The sequence below is a fragment of the Mastigoproctus giganteus genome, chromosome 3 (genome assembly GCF_048544385.1).
Source record: "Mastigoproctus giganteus isolate SK-2022 chromosome 3, ASM4854438v1, whole genome shotgun sequence".
Taxonomy (NCBI): Eukaryota; Metazoa; Arthropoda; class Arachnida; order Uropygi; family Thelyphonidae; genus Mastigoproctus; species Mastigoproctus giganteus.
Window position 1 is genome coordinate 51,863,420 of NC_143577.1, and position 25,466 is coordinate 51,888,885.

Consider the following 25,466-nt stretch of genomic DNA (forward strand, 5'->3'; position numbering starts at 1 on the left):
TGGGGGCTGGTTACTCACACACTAGCAGGGCTTTTGTGGATTTATTGGATGATTGTTTTCTACATCAGCATGTTCGGGAGGCAACTAGAGGGAGTAATACTCTTGATTTGATTATCAGCAGTGATTCTTCATGCATTAAGAATCTGCAGATAAATGAGCCACTAGGTGGCAGTGATCACAGTGTGCTGAAGTGGGATTTACTCAAAGAGGTAACTACCATTAGGGGTAAAGGGAAGGGTTATTGCTTCCGTAAAGGCGATTACGATGGACTGAGACAGTATTTAAATTCTATACAGTGGGACCAACTGATGATGTTACCAACAGCAAATTCAAAATGGGAAGCATTCAAAGAACTTATCTTGGAAGCTACTAGGCTTTACATATCAACTAAGAAATATTGTTCAAGGTTTAGGCCAAAATGGATGTCAGATGAAATGATGAGGCATATGGCAGAGAAGAAAAATGCATGGGATACTTACAAATTAACACATGACACAGAAGCCTATGATAGATACAAGTTGATATGCAACCAAGTTACAAAGGAGGTTAGGCAGGCGAAGGCAGATTACGAGAAATCCTTGGCAAGGGATGCAAAGAAAAACAGCAAAGAGTTCTTTACTTATGTAAACTCTAGAAGGAAGGGGATGAATCAGATTGGTCCACTTGATATTGATGGGTCAACTGTTGATGATCCTACTCAGGTAGCTAACAAACTAAATGAATATTTTGCATCGACATTCACACATGAGGAGTTATTCAGCGAGGGGAATGCCAGAGGTGTATTCAACTCTAGCAGTAAGCTACAGAATCTTGAAATAACTGGGAGTAAAGTGGAGGAGAAACTGTTGAAGATAAACACAAGAAAGGCACCCGGAGTGGATGGGATCTATCCAGTTATATTAAAAGAGGCAGCAAACCCTTAGCCATAATTATGAGAGCTTCCTTGGACTCAGGGGAGGTACCCATAGACTGGAAATGTGCAAATGTGACCCCAATTCACAAAGGAGGATCAAAGGCTGACACAAGTAATTATAGACCTGTGAGTTTAACTTCTATTCCAGGAAAATTAATGGAGGCACTAGTTAAAGAAGCACTGCAGGATCATTTAGACAAGACTTCAGCTATAGCTCGGACACAGCATGGTTTTGTTAAGGGGAAGTCTTGCCTGACCAATTTGATTGGATACTATGATGCAGTCACAAAGGAACTGGATGCAGGGAATAACTTTGATATTATATACTTGGATCTTAGAAAGGCTTTTGATACTGTTGCACATGGAAGACTGCTGCACAAATTGGAGCAGTGTGGCATTGGAGGCAAATTGCTGCTGTGGATAAAGGGGTAGCTGAGGGGGAGAAGACAGAGAGTGGTAATCAATGGACACTGCTCGTCGTGGACTAATGTTATTAGTGGAGTCCCTCAGGGCTCAGTGTTCAGTCCATTATTGTTTTCTGTATTCATAAATGATATTGATGAGGGTATATCAAGCTTAATGTCGAAGTTTGCAGACGATACAAAGGTAGGCAGGGTTGTCAAAGGCCACTACTGACACTATGCTGCTGCAACAGGATCTGGAAAGGTTGAGCAGATGGGATGAGAGGTGGCAAATGAAGTTTAACATTGACAAATGTAAAGTACTACACATGGGAAACAGCAACCCCAGAGCAACGTATCAACTCTGTGGTACTACACTGACAGTGGTAGAGAATGAAAGGGACCTGGGGGTTGTTGTGCAGGCAGATATGAAGTTCTCTGAGCAGTGCAGACGGGCTGCAAGAGTAGCTCATGGTGTATTGTCAATGATATATAGGAATTTTTCTAGCAGGGATAAGGAGGTGATTATTCCCTTGTATAAGGCAATGGTCAGGCCACACCTAGAGTACTGTATACACGTCTGGAGGCCTCATTTCAAGAAGTATGTAGAGCTGCTGGAACGAGTACACAGAAGGGCAACAAGATTAGTGAATGGAACAAAGGGGTGCTCTTATGAAGAAAGGCTTAAATTTTGCAAATTACAGTGTCTGGAAACCAGGCACCAGCGAGATTATCTGCATTAAATGCATTAAAGATTCCTTTAATGCATTTAATGCACCAGCGAGATGATCTGATAGAGGTGTATAAAGCCTTGAATGGTTTGAGCATGCTCAATGCTGATGGGATTCTTCCTCTCGCTCAAAATAATCACCTGAGAGAGCATAAATTCGAATTGAGGAAAGACAGATGTGGGATAGACGTGCGGAAATTTGCCTTTAGCCAGCGGGTGGTTGGTTGGTGGAACAGACTTCCATCCCTTGTCGTGGAAGTTGATAGCCTAAATAAGTTTAAGGCTCAGCTGGACAGGTATTTTGAACGAACAGAGGGGTGAAGTGGAAGTGGGTTTTTTTTTTTTTTGGCTGATGCTGTATAAGCTTGCTTTCTTGCATCAAATGCCTCTACTAATGCTAATGCTAATATGACACCCATTTAGCTCTAAGCCTAGAACAGAATCTCGTTGGTATAAAAAGCTTCTATGATTGCTGAATACTTCCCATTAAGAATTAGTGTTGGCGACATCATCAGTTAGTCCCACTGAACAGAATTTAAAAACTGAGACCACTGTAGTTACCTTTATAAAAGCAAAAGCTCTTCCTTTCTCCTTGCCCTTGAAAATGATTACAGCTTTAAGTAAATCCAACACCAATGCACTGTCATCAATCCCACCTAGTGGTTCTTTTATCTGCAGATTCTTAATGCATGAATCACTGCTGATAATCGAGTCGAGAGTATTTCTTGCTCACAATGCTTCTCTATGAAGAAAACATTCCTCCAATAAATCTCAAAAAGTCTTGCTAATGCATGAATGGCCAACCCATAAGTTCCAGTCAACATCTGGAAAGTGAAATAAATCATTATAAGCTATTGTAATTTAACTTCCATTCTATTTGTATGTAGTTGTTCAGACAAAACAGAGCGTTCCCTCTGGTCTTAGACTGGCATAAATGTTAACACCAGTTGCCAGCAAGAGAATGAGACTAAATACATTGTGTTTTAGTCTCATTCCTTTAATGCATTTTGCTGGTGGATGAACAAAACTGCTGTGGAGCTTCCTATTAGTTTAGCCAGCTTGTTTTTGATGTGATCTGATATAGACTTTCACACCAACAGAATTCATTATTTGTGCATGTGCATGTGATTGTGTTGGGTTTCATGGGAACTTGTTGCCGATACTTATTTGTGGCATTTTTTGTGGTATTCAGGTGAGACAACACCAGAGTGAGTGGACTCTTGTCTGCAACATAATGCTCTGTTGATGAGGGCTGCATTTTTTATGTATCAGGTTGAAGTGTTCAAACATATCAGTGTATGAACTCAATCTTTGTGAACTGTGTGCTGGAAGTTGTTAATGCATGATGATTCACATGCTATTCTACAATGAATCTCCAAAGAATCTCCTCCTTCCTCCTGTCCTATCTACCCTTTCTGTACACACTGTACTCATCTTATTCACATTCTGCATCCCTTACGTCCGTGTTACACCATGTCTCCGATATACCTACACCATCCACATTTGATGACTTAACTAGTACTTCAAATTCCTCAAATTCGTTTGTTATACTCCTGACATTAGTGTACACTCAAGAATAGATGCACTTGTTTTCACTTTTAGTAACCTTAACACAGCCCATGTATTTGCTTGTTACATGAGGATCCCCAGCAAGCCTTGAAATCCCAGACACTTTGTCTTCCAGGTTGCTGCACTTCCCAGTAAAATCACTTTCACCTCTGCCTGCAGCTACTGTTAATCTGTCAGTCTGTGTATTCCCCCAAGCAAGCAGTTTTTGAACTCGCTTAACACTACCTACCTTGATAGCATTAGCAAATAATCTTGAATCTCTTCTATTTAAGTATTCCATACCTATAAAAAGCCTTTTGTTAACAAACACAGACCACACTGAGGAAAATTCTTCTCAATGAGCCTTGACCAGTCTTTCCAGGGATAAACTTACCATAGTTATTTGGCCTATACATGCTCACGCCCTCATTTTTATTTTCCCATTCTTATGTCTCACCAAGACTAACTGAATATTATACTGAAACCCACATCTACACTGTTTTTTTTTTGTTTTTTTTTAATTTCATCATCTTCAGCCATTTTCAATCCACTGCAGGATGAAGGCCTCTCCAATAATTTTCCAGTTCCATCTGTTTTGAGCACTGGCCATACATTTACTACCCACAAACTTGTGAATTTCATCTATCCATCTCCGCCTTTGTCTTCCAGGTTTTCTTCTAGCTCCTCTTGGGTACCATTCTGTTATTTTTTTAGTCCATCTGTCATCATGTCTTCGAGCTATGTGTCCTGCCCAAGACCATTTTAGTTCTTTAGTTTTGATAAGAATGTCCTTTACTTGAGTTTGCTGCCTAATCCATGTGTTTCTCTTCTTATCTAACAGTCTGATTCCCAATATAATTTGTTCCATTCTTCGCTGTGTAGTTCTCAGCTTCTCTTGTATTCTTTTGGTGAGTGCCCAAGTTTCACTTCCATAAGTCATGGTGGGGAGTATACATTGGTTCATTATTTTACGTTTCAGACAAACTGGGTATTGCTCTTCAGTATGTAACTATATTTCCTGAATGCTATCCATCCAAAATTTATTCTTCTCTTGACTTCCAGCCATTTATCATTATTACAGCTAATAACTTGTCCCAGATTAGTATATGGCTCCACCTTTTCAATTACTGCTCCTTCAATCATTATATCCCTTTCTGTGGCATACTTGTTCATCATTACTTTTGTTTTAGCCATATTCAACTTTAGTCCAAAATCCTCACTAACTGTGCATAACTGATTAAGATTTTCCTCTAATTCTTTGGGATCGTGGCTTATGACCACAATGTCATCTGCAAATCGTAAATGGTTTAGTTACTATCCGTTCACATTGACTCCTTTCTGCAACCAGTCTAATCTTCTGAAAGCTTCCTCAAGGGCAGCAGTAAACAGCTTCGGAGATAGTAGAAGTAGTGGCATGTGATGCAAGAAAGCAAGTGTATGAACTTATGCAGCATCAGCCAAAAAAAAAAAAAAAAAAAAACACCATTCCCTCCAAATGCCTGTCCAGTTCCTCCTTAAATTTATTCAATCTATCAAGTTCCACAACGATATTGTGTCTCCTTGTAGAACTCCTTTCTCGATTTTAAATTTCCTACTGTCTTTGTCTAGTCTAATAAAGGAGGTAACACTCTCATATATTTTCTTCAAAATAATAATATGTGGGGTATCTATGCCTTGTCTTTCCAGTGTCCAAAACATTGCCTTATGCTGCATGGAATCAAATGCCTTTTCATAATCCACAAATGCAAGGCATAATGGTGTTTTATATGTAATTGCTTTCTCCATTAGCTGTGATATTATGTGAAGGTGATCCATAGTTGAGAATCCTGTCCTAAAGCCAGCTTGCTCTTTCGGTTGATTCTCATCAAGTATTCTTTCTAATCTGTTAGTAATGACCCTTGTGAACAACTTGTAGATGTGGGATAACAAGCTAATTGGTCTATAATTTCCAATTTCTGATTTATCTCCTTTCTTATGCAACAAAACTATGATTGCATTATTCCACTGCTTAGGCGTCACACATTTTCTGATGCACTTTGTGAAGAGCCTTGCCAGTTTTTGTGTTATGTCTCTTCCTCCCAATTTTAACAACTCTACAGTAACTTCATCTTCCCCCAGGGCTTTCTGATTCTTCATTTTCTTCAATGCATGTTCTACCTCATCAGGAAGAATATCAGGTATGTCGTATGTGTTGCTACTTTGGAATCCATCTTCCCCACTGCTGGCATCATTCTCTCGCTCCTTGTATAATTCTCTATAGTAGTCTTCTGCTATTTATGAATTATGCCTTCTCTGCTGTTTATAAGTACACCATCGCTATTCTTCAGTTTCAGTATCATTTGTCTTTCTGTATTACTGCTCATGGCTGCTGATTTAAATCCTTTGTTTTCCCTTAATGATTGTTCTACTTTTCTTGTGTTAAATCTTCTTATGTCCTCTGAGTCTCTTTTTAATGGCTTTGCATAACTCAGTATACTCAATTTTTTCCTTGTCAGTGTTTATCTTGCTCTTCATTTTTCGCCTTCGGTTCATCATAAGTGTTTCTTGACTAATTTTTTCTTCTTTGGATTTATTTTTCCCTATAGCTTTCTTGCTTTATCACTTTCAGAAAGTTGTAATATTCCTCATCGATATCTTGGTCCTGAGCAGTCTGCAGAAGCTCAAACTTGTTCTTAAGTTCCAGTACATACTGCTTTTTCTCCTCTTCTGTTATCTCAAAGACCTTTGTATTATTTACTCGAGTCAGTTTCCTTTCCTACATCTATATCAAGTGTACATCTTACCATTCTGTGATCACTTCAACATTTACCTTATTCAGGACGGTAACATCATTCACAATATATCTTCTGTTAGTGAGGATGAAGTCAATTTCATTAGTTGTTAATCCATTTGGACTCTTCCATGTCCACTTTCTGTTCACCCTTTTCTTGAAGAAAGTGTTCATTACTGACAATCCTTGAGATTCTGCAAATTCCACAAGTTTTTCGCCTCTTTCATTTCTTTCACCAATTCCAAAATTTCCTATAGTTCCCCTTTCTGCGTTGTTTTGTCTTTTTCCGACCTTAGCATTGAAGTCCCCCATAATAATAGTGTAGTGGGTTTTCTGCTCATCTAGAAGACTCTCAATTTCAGTGTACATTTCTTCAACCTCTTCATCATCATGGCTCGATGTTGGTGCATAAATCATTATAACCTTTAGCTTGTACCTCTTAGAAATCTTGAGTATTAGTCTTGACACCCTTGGTGATGTACTTTTGAATTCCAAAATGTTGTTTTTTAAATCTTTATGGACCAGAAACCCAACTCCACCTTCACTCCTTTCACTGTTTCCATTGGTGTACAGCAGATTTCCATTTGATAAACTTATAAGTGATTCATTCCTTCTTTTTGTTTCAGCCAAACCGATGATATTCCAATTCACATTTTCTAATTCCTTTTCCAGCTCTAATATTCTCTCTTCACTGATGAGTGATCTTACGTTATAACAGGCCAAGTTCAGTTTCCGTGCATGGCAGCCTGGTCGTACCAAGAGATTCTTAGCACCCTCTGCTTCCACTCTGATCCTCTCACTGCCATAAGAGGGGGAGTGAAAGCTGATGGGGACTGAGAGCCATTTGTTTTGTCGTGCTGTCATATGCTGGAGGGTTTGGTCTTTTCCTCTTCACACTGACCAGGCGTCTTGAAGAGAACCACTCTACACATTCGTTGCCACCTAAGTGACGTAACAGGGCTTACCATCGAGAAGGTGTGCATGAGTGGATTTTAGGGAGGCAGGCCAACCAGACTTCTCCTAAACCTTCTGTAATAGAGAGATATTAGATCCATCAGTGTTTTAGGCTGAATGTCTGATAACACACAGGATACCTGTGTGTTATCTTCCAAGCCCCCTTTTTTGTTTTATATGCTTCTTAACTAAATGCATAACCTTCACCTCCCTCCTTTCTATGCAAAGTGTACTAACCAGATTTCTCATATTCCTATAAGTCCAGTATTTAGTGACTTAACAAATACTCTAAATTCACAAATTTATTTATTATGCACCTAGTATTAGTGTGTAAGCAAGCCTGAGCACCAGTCTGCACTTTTAATCGCTCTTACATGGAACAATTGCTTGTACCACAAGGATTACCCACCCATGCACCCAGCAAGCTTAGTAATCACTGTTCTGCTTTTCAGGCATGTGTGTGTGTGTGTGTCAGTGGAAATAATGCAAGAAACAATTCCTCCTCTGTTAATGGGTACTACTAAACTAGTAGTCTGCACATAACACCAAACTAGCAGTTGCAAACCACCTTATTCTGTCTTGATAGAATAATATCCTTTATTTAAGTGTACACCATCTCTGCAAAAATACTCTTTTGTTAACAAGGACATACCATGTTAAGAAAAATTTTACCCCAACAGCTTTTGTTGCATTGATTGATGTCTCACGAACTTCATTACTATACCTTTGAATAATTTCCAACACTTAAGTTCAGCCATAAATGGCATTTCAATTTTTTTTTTTTTGGCAACACCTGATATGCATGAATTAAAGCAACAGATTGTGTAAGCATAATTCTGAGCACCTACATGAAAAACAAAAATTAACCCCAGGGTCTCACACTGGTGGGTATGGGCTTGGCATACCCAGGGTCCTTAGCTGGATATTGTCATTCTTCTCCTTATTGGTGATTCCCTTCTACTTCTCTCTCTCTCTCTCTCAGGGTAACTCAAACTTTTTTTTTTTTTTTTTTTTTTGGCTAGTGCAGCATAAGCCTCAGGCTTTCTTGTACAATATGACTAATAATAACACTGCCCCTTTTGTGTGTTTATGTCCTTACAAATAACTTAAAGTACCATTAATTTTTGCACTAGGCAGACATACAGTGGCTCTAAAACACATATCCTTATTTATATAGTATACATCCCACATCCCTGACAACAGAATCATCACTACTTCTGTGAGTACCAGAACCTTCTGCTCTTTGTGATCCAGGAATGCTGCCTAATGTATGAAAAGGGGGGCTCTAGCATTGAGTTCAGTACGAGTACTTCATGAGTCCTTCAATTTCTTCGAGGACAATAACTCTCCCACCCCAAGCTCTAATTTGTTCAAAAAAAATGCTGAATTGCTGCTTAATTTTCTCACTCTGCACTGAACCCACATCTCTTATGGTCTTGTTATGCAAAATTCGTTATGCTGCAAAATTCAAATTATCATTTTAATGGAATATGTTCACATTATATATTTCTCTCTTAAGGTGAAATATGAGGGAGGATAGAAGGGAGTATATGATGACAGTCTTGTTGATCAATTTGGCCCTGGAAAGATTGTACAAGGCTCAAGGGGTAGAATTTTTTCAGCCTGGTCTGTGCTTATTAACAGGAGAGACTGCTTCTACAGGGATGAGATACATTAAAATGGAAAGGGTGCAAGAATATTTGATGTTATCGAGGCAGTGTTAGGTGGGTCGGAAAACTGCAAGGTTGGGGGGATACACAGACTAACAGATTAACAGTAGCCACTGGCAGAGGTGAAAGTGATTCTTGCACTGCTTCTATTGAAATGAGCAGCAGCCTGGAAAACAAGATGCAGGGTATTTCAGAGACTGCTGGGAATCATTGTGGTACAAGTAAACACATGGGTTGTGTTAGGGTAGCTAAGAATAGGAACAGGTGCATGTATACTTGCATATACACCAATGCTAGGAGGTTGGTAAATAAATTTGATGAATTTGAAGTGATGGACAAAACATCAAAGGCAGATATTGTTGGGTTATCAGAGCAGTGGTGTCACACAGATATAACGAAGGCAGAACTGGAAATTGGGGAGTACAATGTATACAGGAAGGATAGACAGGATAGGAAGGGAGAAGGGGTTATGCTATTAGTAAAGAAACACATGAAATCCAAGGAAGTGCAGCCAGTTGACATCGCTGGACAGTGCAGATTCGAGCCAGTTTGGTGTGACATAAGCACTGGGAGATCAAAATTGAGAGTAGGAGTGTGTATTTATAAGCCTAATGACTCTGATGAGTATAATAAAAAACTGTACAGGAAAATAGAGTGGGCCAGTAAATCAGAGTCTTATAATGGGGAATTTTAATTTCCTGCATATTGACTGGAATTTGTGGGTTGGTCACACACACACTAGGAAGGCTTTTGTGGATTTATTGGATGATTGTTTTCTACATCAACATGTTCGGGAGGCAACTAGAGGGAGTAATACTCTTGATTTGATTATCAGTAGCGATTCTTCATGCATTAAGAATCTGCAGATAGAGGAACCACTAGGTGGCAGTGATCACAGTGTGCTGAAGTGGGATTTACTCAAAGAGGTAACTACCATCAGAGGTAAACGGAAGGGTTATTGCTTTCGTAAAGGCGACTACGATGGTCTGAGACAGTATTTAAATTCTATACAGTGGGACCAACTGATGATGTTACCAACAGCAAATTCAAAATGGGAAGCATTCAAAGAACATATCTTGGAAGCTACTAGGCTTTACATACCAACTAAGAAATATTGTTCAAGGCTTAGGCCTAAATGAATGTCAGATGAACTAATGGACATAGCAGAGAAGAAAAATGCTTGGGATACATATAAATTAACATGTGACACAGAAGTCTATGATAGATATAAGCTGGTCTGTAACCAATTCACAAAAGAGGTCAAGCAAGCAAAAGGAGATTACGAGAAATATTTGGCAAAGAAAATCAGCAAAGACTTCTTTACTTATGCAAACTCTAGAAGGAAGGGGATGAATCAGATTGTTCCACGTTTCATCGATGGTTCGACTGTTGATGATGCTGCAAAATACTCATAAGCTGACAAACTTATGAGTATTTTGCATCTACATTTACACGTGGAGAATTCTCTAAGGAAATGGAGATCAGTAGTTTATCAAACTCTAACAGGGAGCTAAATGATTTTGTAATAACTGAGAGGAAAGTGGAAGAGAAATTGTTGATGCTAAACATAACTAAGGCACCTGGAGTAGATGGGATCTCTCCAATTATATTAAGGCAGCAAAGGAAGTAAGCAAACCCTCAGCCATAATTACGAGAGCATCCTTGGGTTCAGGAGAGGTCCCCACAGAATGGAGAAGTGTGAATGTATCCCCAATTAACAGAGGATAAAAGAGTGACACAAGTAATTACAGGCCTGTTAGTTTTTCTGTTCCAGAGAAAATAATGTAGTCACTGGTTAAAGAAGTAATGTAGGATCATCTAGACAAGACTCAGTCAGATCTCCCCTGCAAGAGATCTGACTGAGGTGTTTAAAGCCTCAAATGAATTGAGTAAGCTGAACGTTAATGTTGTTCTTCCACTTGCTGAGACTACATACATGAGGAGACAAATCCAGACAGAGCATGGATTTGTTAAGGGGAAATCTTTTCTGACCAATTTGATTGGATACTACAAGGTGGTCACAAAAGAAGTAGATGCAAAAAATTATTTTGATATCATGTACTTACATTCAGGAAAGCTTTTGATTATGTTGCACATAAAAGACTGCTGTACAAATTGGGGCAGTGTGGCATTAAGGCAAGTTGCTGCTATGAATAAAGGGAGTTGAGTAGGAGACAACAGAGAGTGGTAATCAGTGGACACTGCTCTTCATCGAGTAATGTTATTAGTTGAGTCCACCAGGGTTCGGTGTTGGGCCGACTGTTTTCTATATTTATCAGTGATATTGATGAAGACATATCAGGCTTAATATCCTAGTTTGCAGATGATACAAATGTTGGCAGGTTGGTTAATGACAGTATGCTACTGCAACAGGATCTAGAAAAGTTAGGCAGATAGGCTGAGAAGTGACCACTGAAATTTAACATTGACAAATCGAAAGTACTGCATGTGTGTAGTACGTTCCATTTGTCAATGGAAAGTACTGCATGTGTGTGTATCAGTAACCCCCCAGAGTAACGTAAGAATATGGGTGCTACTACACTCAGGATAGTGCAAAATGAAATAGGCCTGGGAGTAATTGTGTAGTCAAGACATGAAGTTTTCAGAGCAGTGCAGACAGGCTGCTAGGGCAGCTCATGAGGTTTCGTCAATAATATACAGAAACTTTGCTAGCAGGAATAAGGAGGTGATCATCCCTTTGTATAAGACCATGGTTAGGCTGCATCTTGAGTACTGTATACAGGTCTGGATGCATAAATTTAGGAAGGCTGTAGATCTGCTGGAACAGGTGCAGAGAAGGGCAACCGGACTGGTGAAGAGAACTGAAGCTTTTCTCTTACCGAGAAAATCTATAGTTCTGCAAACTGCAGTGTCTCAAGACTAGGCACCTGTGGGGCAATCTGACTGAGGTGTTTAAAGCCGTGAATGGATTGAGTAAGTTGAATGTTAATGGTATTCTTCCACTTGCTGAAACTACACATGAGGCGGCATAAATTCAAGTTGAGGAAGAATGGGTGCAGGATAGATGTGTGGAAGTTTACATTAAGCCAGCAGGTGGTTGACTATTAGAACAGACTTCTATCTGTTGTTGTGGAAGTGGATAGGTGGAATAAATTTAAGGAAGAACTAGACAAATTCTTAGAAGGTATGGATCGGTGAACTATGTATGTTTTTTTTTTTTTTTCAATATTCAATATGTGCCAATTGTTAATTTACAACCTGGCCAATACATTGCCTGTATTTATGACAATAATTGGTGGATTGGAAATATTTGTGAAATTTCATTTGAAGAACATGATGTATTGGTAAACTTCATGCATCCTCATGGAGCAGCTCGCTCATTTCACTGGCCTGCTAGACAAGATGTCTGATGGATTCCTGAACAGCAAATTAGTGCCAATCTTCCAGCCCCAAAAACAACAAAAATGGGACGACAATATAGCTTGCGTAAAGTAGGAACATCAACCATCAATGAAAAATTCCAGTCCATTATGAAGCAGTGATTCAATATCTTCACACTCACTTGCTTATTTCAAATTGTATTGTGTTTTAAATAAACTTTGTTGCAGTTAACTTCTTTCAAGCTTAGAAATCAATAGAACATCATCTTTATGCTTGGAATCCTGAATAAAGACCACTTTTCAGGCTTGGGAACTTGCACTAAAGAAACCCATGCAATTTCTTTTCTTGCCATTTGCACCCCCATTGTAAAAAATACAGATCTTTTTGTGCATTGGCAATATATCCTTTCTCCTTAAACCAAAGGGAAGAGTAATTGCAGAAAATTTCACTCCTGTAAATGCAATAGTTCTGTCCTTATTGAGATGTGAAACTTCACCATCAAATAAGTATGCAAATATTATGTGGATAATATAAAATGTTTAAGGCCATTTTTTAGGCCTTAAGTAGCAAGACACAAAACTGAAAAACCATGATTCTTGTTGCCTAAAACCTGCTCTTTCCAATGGTAGGAAAAAAAAAAAACAAGAGAACTGAAGGTGTCCCACATTAAGATATTTGCCTCTTAAGATAGGTTAAATCTGACTTTCAAATTTTGAGTCAATCTTTGAAGGAAAATATCTCAGCCAGAAAACAAGTATAAGAGCTGATATTTAGTTAGGCTGCATTCGTGCAGTTGGTAAGTGGAATGTCCAAAGAAGAAGGTACCAAAGGTTTTTATTTCAAAGTTATGACTTTCAAAGTCTTGCTTAAATTTGTTGCGACAAATTCTTGGTGCCAGTTTTAGACTGCATTGTAAAAAATGTAAAGGTTTTTGAGCCTGGACACCAAAAGTTTTGCATTCATTGCCAAAAGTTAATTAGGTATACCAAATTTCAGAGCACTACCTCTCACCATTGTGCAACAGTAACACTTAAAACTTTGAAAATTTTTTGTGATTTTTTTCTGCATAACACAAGTGACCTCCACAAAAAAAGGTGCTGGTGCCTCAAGCACGCTGTATTTTGAACTGAATTTTTGCACAGCTTCTTTGGAAACCCGTTTAAACATCTACACCAAGTTTCAACAAAATTGAAGATGGTCGAGCAGGTCAACCATCTTCAATTGAAGATGAAATTGAAGATGGTCGACCATCTTCAAAATTAGGCCACTTGACATGGAATCACCCAAATTTTGCTCTGCTGAGTAATAAGATCTTTGCATTTATTAGGTAATTTAAATCCCGCTAGCCACAAAAATACACAACAGGGCAAAACAGTCTTCCCAACTTCGTTTAATTTTGATAAAGCCAAATAGCTTTAGTTATTTTATAATTTTGAACTTAACAAAATCAAAGAGTCCATTCTCAAAAAGCATTTAAAGAAATTTCACGGTTCATGAATACATTTTAAGCATAGGCAGACTTGGAAAATATTTTGTTATATTGATTTTTTTGCTAAAAAAATTTTTCATTCAAAAGAGATTTACAAAGCACTAATAATATATTTTTGTTCTAGTAAATTTTCATTAAAATTGACCGATGCAGCAAGATTTTACTGTATTGTGAAAAGTCATTGTGAATACAGCCGATAATAATAAATCTGTTACATTATTTAATGTTAAATATAAGCAATTCTATGGGACAAAGAAAGAGCAACGTGAAACTTTTCACTATAAGTGCTTTACACTGTGTGGAACTGAATTTTTGAACACTTTTTTTTTTTTTTACAATTATATATTTATCTGTAAAGTTAATAAATGACATGAAATAAGATTCACAGGGATCCTTGTTTCACTGTTACTACTTTCATAATACTTAAAGCTTTTTTTATAACAAAATATACTGCCTAACTTGCTGGCCATATGCACTCGTCTTAAATTGCTAAATTTATGAATTAAAAAACTTTTTACTTCTAGGGCTTTTGCTAATTCTGCCTAAGGGTAGGGCACAGAAACAGCTCAAGCGGGCACAGTATGGGACATTGGTCTCAGAAGGGCACATCACTTAAAGCAGTACAGATATACAAATACAAGTGCATATTATGAAATTTATTGGAGAACCATGATCCAAAATGCCTCCAATTTCACAGAAAAATAAAAGCAATAATTTATAATAAATGTTCATGTTTCCCAAAAAAAAATTCAATTCCAGGGTCATAAATCTCACTGCAAGTACTAAAACACTTCAGACTAATCAGACAGAATAGAATGATAACTTGTTCTGCTCCCTTCTCCTGTTCATCAGTAAAACTGGCCATTAGACTGTTATTATTTATCTTCTTCAGCTATTTCCCTGAATTTACTTGCACCTTAATCAAATCTGATGCAATAACATTCATATAAAAGGTACCATATTAGAAGTTATCTGAATTAAGAAAATGAGCACTTCTCCTTAGAACAAATTTGTATTTCATTTACTAATAAATACATGTATATGTGTTTGAAATAAAATATAAATCTGTTCTAATGCACAAAAAGTTTATTTTCTTAACTTTAAGGTTGCAGATATTATACTTGAACAATATGCTACTGAAGATTCATATATTAGTTGCTACTAATGTATGGCAGAAGGATAATATGATGAGCAGAGGTAAGAAAGAAATATACAACAGTTTTTATCAATTCCTTTATTCAGCATTTAAGTACTTTTTAGCCATTAATTTGATTATAATGAAAATCCAACTATAATGAAAGATTTTTTGTATTTTATTAAATGTCATTATAGCAGAATTTTAATGTATATTAAAAGAGAATTTTAAAATCTTTAAATATATTTTCTTTGTGTATGAGTCAGTAATAATATTAAAATGGGGAGAGATAGTTGCAACTATGTAAATCCAGGAATTTATCACTACTGCATTCAGCAACAGGTTTCCTGTATTAAAAATTCTTAGGTTCACTAACATTAACAATAAAAGAAGCCAGTCAATTTACTGATACAGATTTTTTCCCAAGAGATTTTGCATACAACCAGCCTATTATATGCACTGGAATCCCACTCAGCACAAAAAACTTGACAGTAGGAATTATCTCATTCTTTTCGACACTTTTAAATACTTCACTCCAACCCAAGTGTTAAGGGAAAAAAAAAAAAAAAAAACTAACCACACCTCACAGGACAACTTTGGTCTCGTGGGTCTCACTGAAACTTGTAATTTATGCAAGTCAGATGGGAAGAAAATTTATATCCCATGTATTTGTTACAATACAGTTAAAAATAAATAATGACTGGTTCCCATTCTATTCAAATATGGCTTCAACAAGATGGATTCTTTGGTCTCATGAAAGAAAGATGCTGAAGAAGATTTTGGAAAGTCATTACAGTAATTTCTGTCTTCATTCAAAGCAAAAAGCAAAACACAATACCTCTTTCACCTCCACTGTTAAGATGAACTGAGATATAGCTAGCACCAAAGTTCTCCCCAAGATTTGGCAGAAATTTGTAAAAGAGAGACAGGAACTTGTTTCCTATTCTAATCGACTGAAGAAGATCTGGATGTAATTTCCATAATTCAAGATCCATAATTACTGATGAAAAATCTTCTTTCACAAAACTTCTTAAGCATGAAACAGCCTTTCATATCACAGGGACGATATTACTCACTAGCCACCTAGAAGTTTAAAAATAATATCTATTACATTTTTCAGTTTATGAGCACTCAAAGGTGTTTGATACTTCTGAATTCATTACTCTGAATGAATTAATGCCCACAACTTCTGTATAATGTATAAAATATTTAAATGCTATTTCTCAAATTCATCCTGAATAAAAACATAATCCACCCTCCCCAATATCAAGCTCCTATTTCTTGCCTTAACCTGTATAGGGGACCAGCTGGCTACAATGACCAAATAAATTCCATCTCCCCAGCACTGCTGACCAGGTAAGTGTATATTATATCTAAGTTATACATATTCACAAGCCATTCATCACGTTTGCTCAAACACCTAGAATAAATCTGAGAGAAAAACTATAAACCCCTGTCTAAGACCATTTAGCTACAGCCACCACTAGATTTAGAAATCCTCAAATCAGCAAGAGGAATCAGACCACTTCTGATAAAATAAAATCCCTACATCACAAGAAGGGCTGCCCCCAATAGTTGATCCATTAATAATAGCAAATTCAGTATATGCATTTGCTATTATTACTAAAGGCCATCATTCAAGGGTAAATGAAATCAGCAACAATAATATTTGCATACTTAAAAGCATGTTTCATTACATTACACTGCACGATAATGTTAAGAAGCATATAGTGTAAAAGAGCCCATACTAATTTTCTGATATCTATTAAGAATCACTCAGAGGAAATTTTTAAGTTAGCCTAAAATAAGATATTGAGGATCCCTTGGGGGTTTTGCCACTTATTTAGCTTGGGTTGAGTTCAAATCCAGATGAAGGAATTTTGTAAAGACTTTTTTCAATATTTTTATAGTTAGCTGGTCTCAAGCAAAGATGTTTGGTGTCCTGCAAGGTTTTCTGGTTTCTACAAAGCAGAAAATATTCAAGTTATCCAGTGAACACTCACTGTACTGAACCATATATTGTCCTACCAGGTTGGGTAACAAAATAATAATTAACTCTTCATTTAAAATGTTACCAAATACATTAACAAACATTAGTATTGTAAATTTTGTATTCATTACACTTGAAAATCCACAGATAATTCTACCACTTTAAATAGCAGTCAATCCATCAATATTTATGAGTACGGGAGACATGAGATGTCTCATAAATTCTGAATAAAAACTTGAAGAATTGGAATAATTCTCATTCAGAAAAATGTTTGAATAAGATGCTTCCCCAATCTAAGAGTAAACCATCAACTCATAAGTCCAGGAATGATTAGCCATCAGTTAAGCATGCAAAAAGATGTAACAAAAGCAATGTACAGCAGGCAAATAATGGCATAAGATGTTTCTGTAATTACAATGAATGTATGAGGGAAGTAAGAGCAAGCAAATGCAAAGTTCAAACTGTTCAGTAGCAATGTCAAGAATACTGTCAGTAAAATGGATAAATTTGGGTTACTAATTAGCCAACAGATACTATTGTAAGGATAACTGAGACTTAGTATCACCCTGATGTGGAGTGAAGATTTTCATTTTAGAATTCTAATTCAAAACAATATTAGAATAACACTGAGTTTATGTAGTATTGGATCAAGGTAAAGGAAAAGTGAAGGAATTTTTTTTTTTTTCTTTTTTGGTAGTTGTTGGTGCATAGGCTTCTGTGGCCATGATGCACCTCCCAAGGTTTTTTTTTTGCAGTACATTGATCCAAGCCCGAGGCGGGAATCAAACCCGCGACCTTTGGGTTGCCAGGCAGGCACTTTACCCACCCAGCTAGCCCGGTCAGCTACAGTGAAGGAATTATGTATGATAGCAAAAAGATAAGTCTGATAACCAAGTTCAAGTGTGTTGTTGTAAGAAATTTCAACTTGACTCTCATTTATCAGAAATCATAAACTCAACCTGTGGGATAAATCACGTAGACGAGATATTTATCAACATATCAGGAGCACAAACATCCTTGATCAAGTAATTGCTGGCAATCCAAGTAATATCACAAATATGAAATTCCTTTTGCTTCAAAGGTGGTACTTGTGCATATTTCCATTCGAATATTCTTTGTCAGAGGCTTCATAAGCTGGAATTGCCTTTTTTTTTTTTTTTTTTCTTTTTGATCTCCTCTGGCTTAAAATCTCTTTATCCCATTCTATAACTCCAGGAGCTCATATCTAGTGAGTATGGGCTTGGCACACCCATGATCCTGAGCTGGATATCATCATTCTTCTCTTTCTTGGTGATTCCCTTCTACTTTTGACTCACTCTCTCTCTCTCTCTCAGGAATTTTTTAACTCTGGAAATTTTTTTTTTTTTTTTTTGGCTGGTGCAACATAAGTCTCAGGCTTCCTTGCACCATATAGCTAATAATAATCCATCTGTTGCCTCTATCAATATTCCAACTCCAATTTGCTTGCTATAAATCACCAAGAACTTTTTGAGATCCTTTCTTTGAAATTCAACTTTCTTCAATACAACTTTCTTAAAAGAAAGAGGGGTAATTTTCCTAGGTGATTTTAATGTTCACAACTCCAGCTAATTTCAATTTTCTAGTTACAAAAACCAGCTGGTCAAGGTGCACATAGGCTTTTCCAACTCTGACCTTACAGAACTTGTTCATTCACCAACTTATATAATACCAAACTATGTATTGCAGTAAAAAGGGTGCTGCCCTACTACCACTGTAGTAATTTCTTATTATCCAATGCAGTGTTAGAGTTAAAAATAAAACTTTGAAGTTTCCCATTTGCAACTATGCCTTTTTATTTTTTGATGTGCCCACTAAGTTAAATACAAATTATATAATGATAATAGCTTCCAATTATTTGTAATTTATTTATACTTTTATGTAATGTTAATAACACAAATATTAACTTTTGAGACTTGCCCCAATTGTATTTCTAAAACCATATATGCTACAAGTGAAAGTTAATTTTGTCCTTGTGAAATGTGAAAGTTAATTTTGTCCTTTCATCCTTCCAGATGTCTTTAAAGCTTATATATATATACACACATACATTTTTATTTTCAGTATACATTTTTGATTGTCATTTCCGAAATCATTCAAATTACTAGGGTTTAAAAATAAAAGTGAGCTGAATTTAATTAAACGCATATAATATATGCATAATCGTAGTAGATTATACTACGATTTACACAATACGAATTTTGAAAACGCACATGTATTTAAATACATTACTAATAAATCCCAACATCAAAAACATTTTCCACCTTTACTGTCAGATGACTTTACCACGTTTCACAACGTAATATAAAAATATCCCATTATAAAAAATTTACATGTATAAATTCTCCTTTTTAAAACTCAAAAAATTATAGGTGAACATTCAACATAACTGTTATGTCCAACTGACAACAAAACGAATTCTAAATAACGAAATGTTCCTTTGACTACCTAACCGAAGTCTGAATTTGGCAAATGTCAAAAATGTCATTAGAATACTATTGCGTAATTGGCAAGACTCAAATTATCTTTTATTCTCCTATCACTTCAATATTTAAAAAAAAATCCAAATAAACTTTTCGGAAAGTAATGTTTCCTTTCTTTGATTATATAATTATTTATTTATTTATTATATATAATTTTTACTGTTTTTTTTTTTTGTTACCAGAAACAAGGTGGCAAATTAATTGCGCATTTGCGTTTAAAAATGAAAAGCAGTCGTACTTCGGTATAGATTTTGCAACACGTAGCTATCAAAACAAAACAGGTTTCAGTTCGTGCACAAAATGTTTACTTATTGCTAATGAATTTTAAAATAAGAAAAAAAATCGCCACTGATAAACCTACCTTAATTAATAATCACAAATTTGTAGCTAAGTAGAATTATAACAAACCAAACTGGGTTTTTTTTTATAATTTTTTAATACACGTTTTCTAGAACAAGTTTCCACGATCAGTTTGCAAATGTGCCGCCATCTACGGACAGCATTTCTTTATGATATTTTAAAATAACAAAACATCAATATTACGTTGAAATTTCTCATGTCAGTCACAGAGTAGTAAGAAACTACTTAGTGTTCTACGCGTGACTAAAAAAATGGTTGCGGGTTCTTCCTGCTTCCATTCATCAAAATTGGAATAAAGACTTCTGACAGAGACGAAACTTTCAGGCTAAACAAATTATTGATGCAGCATCACCTTCAATTTTCACATTGTGTGGGCTACATTTAACAGTACCTGTTTATCTTATTAATCATGTTCTTGCGATAATATTTTATCTGAGATACGTAGTTTTACATTTTGTTACCTTGCTTTTTCGTGAAACGCTAGTAGAAGCCATTAGCAAGAACTGAAATACCGAATTATCTACCACAACATCAGCTAACAAATTCGAATAGAGCGCCTTTTAAATACCTTTCCAATAAGTATCAATACCTTATTTTGTTTTGTTTTGTTTTTTACCACATGTAATTATTAATTTTTTTAAGAAATGAATTTTGATTTAAAAAAAAATAATAAGAACAGAATTTTAAACTTAAGTAAACTTAACAAACGTTTCCGATTTAGCATTTGTCCTAAATGGTTCTTTGGAAGAAGCAGTAAGTATTATGTTGCAGTCAGAAAGTAACTAGAAAAAGTGGGTCCCAATGCAAAGTTTAGTGTGGGGCCATGAAAAATAGGTGCAATAGTAATACTATAATAATGATCCCCCTATTTGACTTTGACTCTGGCAGTCACAAATCCTTAAAAATAGCCCTGGAAGCAGCAGCAATGCTAATACCATTTCACCCCTATTCACTGTAGTTTCGCTTGAACTGTGCAGCTAGCTAACAATAAACATGCTTCGTGTAAAAAAAAATATTGTTCGTGGACATAGCAAATTTTATCATAAACATAACTAAAAAACTTTCATTTTTACTCAATTAAATTTTTTTCTGTTTCGTGCAGGAGGGTAAATTTGGAACAAATGGGAGGGGTTTTTTTTTTTTTTTTTTTTTTTTGGCTGATGCTGCATAAGCTTGCTTCCTTGCATCGTATGCCTCTACTAATGCTAATCCTAATGCAACATTACAGGCTGATATCGCTGTAGTGGCATGCAGTGAGGACCTGACCACATTTCTTAGGGATTCCATGGATTCTATGATCCTGTGGACCAAAGTCTGATCTAGAGAAAGGTATTTTAATAGTTTCAGAGCTAATTAAAAAGAAAAAAAAAGAAATAACATCCCCGAAATTCATTGATCCACCATGATGTCTCGAAGCCGCATCCTACATCCCTTGGGAAGCTCTCAACAATTGCGATCTCCAGCTTGCTATGGACCTCATGACCAGGTGGATCCTGACCATTACCAATTACGGAGCGACAAAGACTGTCTGTATCACTCCCCGTTCAAGGGCTTGGTGGACACCTGCACTGAACAAAACCTTCCAAGAAACACAAAATCTGCACAACAGATGGAAAGTCAGGAGCTGTACAAGATCGGATTGCCTTCTCCAGAGCAAGGGCAGTGTTCAACTGCCAGAAATCATCTGCAATCAAAAAACATCTAAAAAGCAACCCTACAAAAAGGTAAACCATTTTATGACTCTCCGCACACAGGAATTCCTAAAACACTGGATCTTGAACTGTGGACCACATTGCACGGTTCTCGAACAATGTGGCCCCGACATATCCAGGCAACTTACCTGTCAACAACGTCCCAATGGATATGCTCGCCACCATTTGCATCACTAGGAAGCAGCTTATAACTGCTATAAATGGATTGCCACCCACCACAACCGCAGGCCCCAACCTTGTGCCACAATTCATGGTCAAGTGTCTCAGCACGTTTATCATCGATCCACTACTCTCAATTTTTAACCGTGTCTTAACGCAGCAGTACCTCTCTGGAACAGATATGCTGTGAGATCACATCCTAAATGCCAATCTGCATCCCTCATTAAACACTTCAGGCCACTCTCTCGCTCTTCAAGCCTCTTGAAACTTATGGAGAATGCATTACTTTCAACCATCACTAATCAAATCATGCCTCACAAACCCTCACAAATTCACTATGCCATTCCCGGAAGATCCACAGTCACCAATTTAAAATCCATAACCAGCACTATTCTCAGAGCACTAGAAGCTAAAGCAGAACTTGCCATCACGTACGTCAACCTGGAAGCTGCCTTCGACTCAATCAGCATTCCCTCGTTCGTTCACCTCCTAGAAAATTACTTCCATATAAAAGGTAACATTTTGTGGTTTTTCACAACCCTGCTATCAGACAGAATCATTGTTCTGACAGCGGATCAAGATATAATCTCAAGAAAAATCACTGCGGGAGTTCCCCAAGGCGGAGTCCTCTCCGGAGCATTATTTACTGCAGTCATTATTCCGTTTTTGCAACAAAGAGAAGACATAATCTGCTATGCTGACGATATTAAGCTACACACCCAGATTAACCCAGGCGAACATATCTCAAAAATTAATGAAAAGATCAATCGAAAGCTACATGACTTAGGGTCCTATCTCCATCAATTTGGACTACTTATTAATCCTGCAAAATCAACCCAAATTGTCTTTTCTTTCAAGTACCAATCCACTGAAGTCGAAGCTTCTCTAGATGGCATTCTCCTTCCAGTGGTAAATATACATACGGACTTGGGAGTTATCTTCGATTGCAAACTGACCTTCAAACCATACATTGACAAGCTCATAACAAAATTCTGCAAAATGCGGTGGATTACCAAACAACTACTACTCCACGTTAAGGATCTGGATGTGACTCGGCGGTACGTATACACCTCTGTATATTCCGTCGTGTTATACGCCTCAGAAATATGGGCATCTGCAGCCCCCACGAATATAAAGCGTGTGTACACCTCCGAATGTCTGCGTGGGTAGCACAGTGGTATCGTCACCGTCCTCCCCACACGGGGTGGAAAAGGCCCCGGTTCGAATCCCGTCGATGACACAAGGAACTTTAGTGGGCTTTTTTCACTCCGTGGCTGAGTTAGTCGGTCTCAGGCGTAGATAGCAAGGTTTTTTTCCTCAGAAACTGAGGTTTTTTCGTCCAGCAAAACAGGCAAATCGACCAGAGAACACACGCAATTAACAGACACGAATACGGGTTAATGTAATCATTTACGGGTAACCCTAATATAATAATTTGATTTTGTACACCTCCGAATACTGGCTCCTTCGTTGGATCACACATAAACATCATCGTCAACCCCAGCAAAAAAAACTGCGATGACAATCGCACTGAACTTTGCCCGACTGCAAAACTTTATAATGAAAAGGCGCCTCACACTAACTGGAATAATATCAGAGCCAAACATATGAGAACTGTGCAGCTGGAGAATCCCTCAACCCGGGCTGAGGTCAGCTCCAACACTTATAGCCAACCATAATAGACTAGCCTTTAGCGACTGCTTTCTCCCCAAGCAGATGCTTATAACAGTCCAAGCAATCGAAGGCGATCTCTACAAAGTTGTCAAGGATCGTAAATACTGGAGAGAGATCCTTGATATCCTAAACTTAACCAGGCAAACTGCACAGTAATGTTGCAGTATAATAAATTTAAAAAAGGATGTCTATATAATATTGTATATAATGTCAAACATACTGTATAACATCTTTATGAATATATTGTGAATAATTTAACTGAAACTTAATATATTGTTGGTCCTGGGGGATGAACCCGAATTTCGATGTGGGCCCCGTCCTCAAAGCTGTCCACCAGCCAATGTGAAGCCCCTGGCATTCCTGCCGTAAAGGGAACATTGTATACATCCTTTTGTACACAATAAAGATTATATTTATTTATTTATATTTAATTCTTTGCATCATGTTGAGTACCTAAGTTTGTTTGACAGTTACCTGCTGCAGAAAATTCACCATGCATATGCATTCTGTCAGATTAGTTTGTGGAGCATAACAGTGGGGCTCATAACAAATGACACGTGTGGACCATACCACCTGGGTCCAGAAACAATTCAGCACATCACCACATGATGCAAGGTTGTTACTCAGCTGGAGTACGCTTGTAGACACGACCAGGTCGCCAGTATAATACATCAAAAACTAGCGCATAAATACAAGTTAATCAAAGAAAGTATACTGTATTGCAACGAACTCCAGGCCATACTAGAGACCTATCTGACTAATTATATTGGGACCACGCCATAATAACAGAAAAGACGATCCGCACAACAGACCACACATAATCCTCATCAATAAGAAGAAAACAGCTATTAATCTGATTGACATAAAAAAGTAGCGATGCCTAACACCAGCAACCTTCAGAAAACCTATGAGGAAAAACATCAGAAAGTGCACACAAATAAGAGAGAAATGCGTGAGAAATATGATATAGGGAAGAAGTAATGGCAATCCCGATCACCATGTCAACCAACCACACGGTGCCCAAAAGCCTCCATAAGAACCAAGAAACAATGGCACTCCCAGAGTTCACTTCCATGGAACTCCATAAAGCCAGGATCCTGAACACTCGTAGCATAGTCCTTGAGTTCCATGACCAGCGGTAATATTAATAATAGTAAACAGACACAATAAACACCCCACACATTTGGCATCACAGGATGGAAAAAATCCCTTATGGAGAAAATTGATTAAGAAAAATAATAAACAGGCGCGATTAACACAGTGGTTTCTATGCAGGAATCAAATGTGATGAACCCGAATTAGCATCACACAGGAAGGAAAGCAGTGAAAAATCGCGAAAATCGCTTAATTGGACTTACCCCAAGTTCAATGTGATGGCTCAGGCAAAGAGTGACGCCATTTAGTGTCGCTCCCAATAACTACCACCCACTACTGGATGCAAAGGCCAAAGCTAAACAGGTCTACCACATAGCTGAATAAACATGAGATGTACAAGCATTGAACATACTAATCTGAGTGGACAGAAATCGTGGAACACCAGCCTAGTAACGGGTACGCGCACCTTTCGCCAGGTTAAAGACAGTCATAAAGAGAGGCGTTGAGGCCACTAGTTCACGAAAACGTTCCACAAGTATTTCCATCCATGCTTGCTGCACTGTGGTCCATAATTCCATCACATTCGTGGAGGATCCAAAGCTCAAACAAGCTTTTCCAGAGCATCCCAAAGCTGCTCCATTGGGTTCATGTCGGTTAACGGGGAGGCCATTCCATGCTGCTAAAATCTGTAGAATGCTCTTCGAACCATGTTGTAGTCACCACGGCTCTCTTGGGAGAAGCATTCTCTTTCTGGAAGAATCCATAGCCCTGAGGGTGCATGATAACCATGAAGGAATGCAGATGGTCTGCAAGGATGAACACGTAACCTGGACCGTTCAGAAATGCACCTTGACATACCAGAGGTCCAAAAGCGTTCCAGTTGAACGTGCCTCCAGGCCATTACCGACCGTCCACCTGCCTGAAGAGTTCCTTGTTGACATGACGGATGCATAGCTTCGTGCGGTTTCCGCCAGTTACACACCCTCCAGACCGCTCGAAATAGCTGGAAACGGGACTCATCGG

The 25,466-nt window shown here is 37.5% G+C and overlaps 1 long non-coding RNA gene across 1 annotated transcript in view; it reads right to left on the bottom strand.

Annotated features, from left to right (window-relative positions):
* The window catches only part of LOC150087960 (uncharacterized), a 35,380-nt gene extending 19,428 nt beyond the window's left edge, over positions 1–15,952 (bottom strand). The window contains exon 1 of the long non-coding RNA XR_016546754.1: positions 15,791–15,952. This is a non-coding gene — a long non-coding RNA (uncharacterized LOC150087960). The remainder of the gene's footprint in view (positions 1–15,790) is intronic.
* Positions 15,953–25,466: the final 9,514 nt, after the last annotated feature.